Genomic DNA, 5530 nt, shown 5'->3' on the forward strand with positions numbered 1-5530 from the left:
GTTCCTGAAACCCACTAATAACTTCACTGGTCAGCTTTACCGTGGGCCCTCCACCCCCAGAAGGACATATATGTTCGGTCCTGTAGGCTGTGAAATCAGAGGGACCAGAGCCTAACAACAAATCTGTTTTTATACTGCTTTCAATTTTGTGTGTCTCACCCTAGCGGGATGGTCTGTGGTTTCCATGGTAATGGTATCTGGCAACAATGCCGGGCAGCCTTCCAGGAACTGGGGCTGGAAGCTGTGAGGCTAAAATCCGTCTGTCAGAGGTAATGAAGAGTTCTCTGTGTAAACATTTCTATCTGACTGCTCCGCTCAGCCACCTGCAGAGGTTCGGGAGGTAATGAGTATGAAGCAGGGGTAAAAATCTGGGGACAGGCATGTCAGTCTGAGACTGACATGTCACATATCACACAGTTTCCTGCATGTACGGTGGAGGGCCAAAACTCCCACCCAAATGGATGGTTTGTTTATACAGATAATCAATTGCAAGCTAATGCTGGGTGACCTCTGAAAGCCTTTGCAGAAAGATTTGCAACAATTCTCCGATTCAGCTTTAAAAGTTGAATTCTTCATATTCGTGTTCCCTACCATCCCTGATCAGTTGCTTTCCCTGAAGTTACTCTGTTAGTGCTAAAGCCATTTCCCAAAGCATCTAAGGCTTCATGTTAAGCCTTTTACTCACTTTTTCTAATTGAGTCAACAAATTCTATCAGCTTTTCCTTCACATTTTTTTCTATCAGCCATTTATTGCCATTCATTTATGTATGCATTTATTCATTTAAAATACTCTAAAATACTATGGATGCAACAAAGAACAAAATACAACAACAACAAAAAAGTTCAGTGTCATGTTGCAGAGCTGGGCAAGGCAGAGCTTGAAGGGAGGGAGGGGAAGGTAGAGGCAAGGCCAGGAAGAGAACTGAGGATGGGCAGGTACCAGGAGGTGAGCCTGATGCCTCTTGTAAGCTCTTGTCTTCCATCTCTTGTTCTACACAATGTCAGTGTTGGACACAAAGAGTTTATCTTACTAATGAAAAATAAATAATGCCATGGACTGAAGGATTGTGTCCACCCACACATTGAAATCCTAACTTCTAAGGAGGTGGGACCTTTGGGAGATGATTAGGTCATGAGGGTGGAGCCCTTATGAATGATAATAGTGCCCTTATACAAGAGACCTCCAGAGAGCTCCATGCTTCTCTTTCTGCCATGTGACTTTGTTATAGCATCCCGAACTGACTAAGATGAATAGAGTGGGCTGAGAGTTCTTAACCCAACTCTATAGCCTCCATCTAAAAGTCCCAATAACCACACTTCCCAAGTAAGTCTTCTTACAAGGTTATCTGGTTTTCTTTCAAATGTGGCTATCCACTCTAGTTTCCTTGTAGATCTTTCTCTCCTTTGTCTCTCCTGGGTCCTTTTCCTCTTGATTTCTTTTCCTCTTCCTAATACAGTGCAGTTTTGTTCTCTCTCAGCAATCCCAGCACACCTTATCGCCATCATCACATCTGTTCATCCAATGACCAGGGCCCACCCTTTGTAGCAGGCAGTCAAATCTGACAAAGAATATTTTCTAGTCATAGAATGAACAGAGTGACTAACTTGAGTAAGCGTTGGGAGTGTGATAGAAAGTTGAAGAAATAATGTGTGAGGTTGGTGGTGAAAGGAGATGCTATTAATGACCTGGCAGGTATTCCCAAAGCCAGGAAGAGTGTGAACTCATATAATTACTATTTAGTAAAAAAAAAAAAAAAAAAAAATTAAACAAATACAGCCTAAGTGCTTAAATGATTTTAAAATCCATTTCTAACCCATTTGCAATTACAAGATTTTTATACTTATGTGAAGTATGTACTTTACATAGAATTAAAAGTAGTCATGAAATTCAATCTCTCATGGATTGCCACATTTAAACTACATGTATATTCCCACACTAATTATACCCTGATATCAATATTTGTGTATTCTTGTCACACTATCTCAGAATGCCCAACAATAATCATTTCATCACTTGAAATCCAGAACCAACATGAACTGCAAAACCATTCCGTCAATGCTACAAAGGGAACCACTAAAATGAGATCCAAAATTATGTGTAAAAAGAAATCTCTCTCTCATTATGTCTTGGTCTCCCCTTTCAGTACACTCTATATTATCAACTGTGATGACATGCTGAGTATGTTTTTGTATTTTCCAAGTTTTCTATAATGCAAATGTATTTCTTTTATAATTATGTTAGTAGAACCTTTACATGATCTGGGGCTATCTGCCAAACCAGTGGGGTCAAACTTCCTATTATGCATCTGTACAAAGAATTGAAAAGACTTCACAGAAAGTTTATCAGAAAACAAAGCCAAGGATGTAAGTCCTGATCCAGGACAAAAAAAAAAAAGCCATAGTCATTAGAAAGGACGTTTGATCCTGAGTACATCCTAACATGAGTCTCTTGTGTGTTTCTGTCATCTTAGCTTCATACCTGAGTTCTCTAAAGAAAAGGTGGCTGAAATGAACACTAACAACTCTGTATCATTGACTATTCTTTACAATGCTGAAGCAGAAGTAGCCCAGGCCCAGGACCCCTCTAACCAGGTGTAACACAAGGACAAACACTCTTCCCCACTGACTAGGGGACTGCGTTGGCACCTGGGAGAATCTAGTGGGAAACTGTGGTGCCCAGTCTAGGGACTTTCTCTGGAAGTCACAGAGATAGCTGCTCACCTGAGAAGAGAAGTGACTGCAGAAGCAGTGGTATTGCCAAGTGATTCTCACAGAAGAGGCAAAGGCACTCACCAGATGGGAGAGGTTCCGTGGACCCAGCAGTGCTGTTCCCGAAGCAGCGTCAGATGGGGGTGTGTCCGGCAGACACGGCAAGTTCACTGGAGGTATACAGGCCGGGGGAAGAAGAATCAAACCCTCCAGATCCATGGGGACATACGAGACAGTCCTCAGGGACTCCCAGAAAGAAACACAACTTTCAGGAGTCTGGAGAAAGAAATACTGATAGAAGTGAGGGCAGCACATCTCACAGTGTCTCCTGCAGGCAAGGTAGGCATTTAAATGTCTTCTGTAAAAGTGTGAGTTTACATGCTAGTACAGCTGTTAAGATAGATAATGAGACGCCCGGCCATAAATGTATTCTCTGAATAGTGTTACAAACTGTCTTCAGGAAATTTCTACCTGCTGGTTCTTACGCTGTGCCCTATGGCACTGGCTTATCAAACTATGTTTATGGATTCCTGGGATGCCAAGAAAGTCCCCCACCCCCACCCCAATGGAAAGTAGAGTGGGAAAGTCTATGGGAGGGGCTAGGGTATAATTCCAAGAAGGGTTTTTCTGAGAAAAATAAATTTTTGTCTCAACTTAAGAGAAGGTCACTGCTGTATGGCAATATACTACAAAACAACTTATTCTTCAAAATAATAACCCTTTAAATATTGGAAGACAGCTGTTGCATCTCTGCTTAGTCGCTTCTCCTGAGGCTAAATGCCTCAGACATCTGTTCCTCAGATAAGGCGCTGCCTCCGCCTCATCTCGCCAGTTGCTTTCTTTCATGGCCCTCTAGTTGGTTAATCCTTGTCCTTCTGAATATGTGTGTGGCTGAATCAAAATTCACAGATTTTGACTCAGATTTTTTTTTAAAAAAAAAGTTTTTTATTGTCTGCCATTAATTTTATATTACTCTTGAACCCCTTTCCTGATTATGATGAGAAAAATCAAACTTTCCAGATAAACCTACTTCTTCCAATGCAACGTACAGACTGTTCTGCTGCAGTGCCTTGCGTGTTTCTCTAACACCAACCCCTCATCCACACAGGCCTGCTGACTAGGAGGAGGATGTCAGCAGAAGTCGCTTTGGTCCATACACCATGTCTGCTAGCAAGGGAAGCAGAATTAGCAGACTTGCTCACTCAGCTTTTGACCCACTTCTTCATATCCCCATGAAATAACAAGAGAACAATACAGCATGACAGAACAGATTCACTAGTGACAAAATGAAACCAAGGTAGGATTGTGCCCTCGTCCCTGAACTCTTGAAGCCCAAGAACTAAACTCTAACAAGCATGCAGTCTGCCAAAAGAGGAAGTAAGGATGACTGGCAAGGGTTCCGAGACCTGAGAAAGAAACCAAGTGTGCGGTGAACCTGGACCTCCAGATGAGAGACAGAGGGGAAGCAATGAAGACGGGAAGGCAGTGAAGCAGATGAAAGCTCTGATTCTCAGGGTTAAGGTGCCCTGTGCAGGTGATGTACAAGGACAACTATTGTGCTGATGTGTGCCCCTAGCTACACAGACTCTGCAGTCAAGCCTGTTCAGAAGAGAGGCCTTCTGCATGCAGAGCTATGCACATCAGCTGCCTGTACTCAGCAATACAGTTCTCTACTCATATAAATGAATGAGCCACAAAAGAGTCCAACACCCGAGGAGATCCAGAAGAATAGGAAGACAAAGACCAAGATGAACAGAAAAAACAACCAATCCTGGAAACAAAGGAGAAACCAGATTTTAAAAATACCTAACTCTGACTCTAGCCAGGGAGTTAGGTTGGTTAGAGTTTTGAACCGATACATCAAGATACATCAAGGCTGCAAGTTTGATTCCCTGGTCATAGCATATACAAGAATCAACCAATGAATGCATAGATAGATGGAACAACAAACTGATGTCTCTCTATGTCTCCCTTTCTCTCTCTAAAAATCAAACAATAAGTAAAATTTTTAAACTGTAAAATATAAATATACTTAACTCAATTTTTTAACTTTTGACTTGGAGGAGGATTAGGCACAATGTTCTTCGGTCTGCTGGAATCGGAGTTTATCTGACACCAGACGCCTCTACTGAAGTTCTACCCCAACGAGATCAAAGACATATACCTGAAGTGAACCAGTAGGGAAGTCAGTACCACATCTACCCTGGCCCCCAAGATCAGCTCCCTGAGTCTGTCTCAAAAAAAAGGTTGGTGATAACATCACCAAAGCAACCAGTGATTGGAAGGGTTTGAGGATTATAGTGAAACTGACCATTCAGAACAGACAGGCTCAGACTGAGGTAGTGCCTTCTGCCTCTGCCCTGGTCATCAAAGCCCTCAAAGAACCGCCAGGAGACAGAAAGAGGTGGAAAAAACATTAAACACAGTGGAAATACCACTTTCCATGAGATTGTCAACATTGTCCAACAGATGTGACACTGATCTTTAGCTAGAGGACTCTCTGGAACCATTAAAAAGATTCTGGGGACTGCCCAGACTGTGAGCTGCAATTTTGATAGCCACAACCCTCATGGCATCATAGAGGATGTCAATAGTGGCTCAGTGGGCTAGTTAACTACGAAGGAGAGTATTTCAGTCAAAGCTCATTTGACAACCAAGAAGAAAAGAAAAGAAAAGAAAAATAAATAAATAAATAAATAAATAAAGGCATAAGAGTTGTATTTCAACATACAGTGAGAATCTCCAGAAACACTAAAAACCAAATCTGCCCACCACAGTTGCCTCTGGGCACTGAGACCAGGGACAGGAGTGGAGAGATAGA

General features: G+C 42.2%; 1 pseudogene; it reads left to right on the forward strand.

Moving 5' to 3' along the window:
• The first annotated feature begins 206 nt into the window (after positions 1-206).
• On the forward strand, positions 207-5319 carry LOC136322343 (large ribosomal subunit protein uL11-like; annotated as a pseudogene).
• Positions 5320-5530: the final 211 nt, after the last annotated feature.

Source organism: Saccopteryx bilineata, chromosome 2 (genome assembly GCF_036850765.1).
Source record: "Saccopteryx bilineata isolate mSacBil1 chromosome 2, mSacBil1_pri_phased_curated, whole genome shotgun sequence".
In the NCBI taxonomy this organism is placed as follows: domain Eukaryota; kingdom Metazoa; phylum Chordata; class Mammalia; order Chiroptera; family Emballonuridae; genus Saccopteryx; species Saccopteryx bilineata.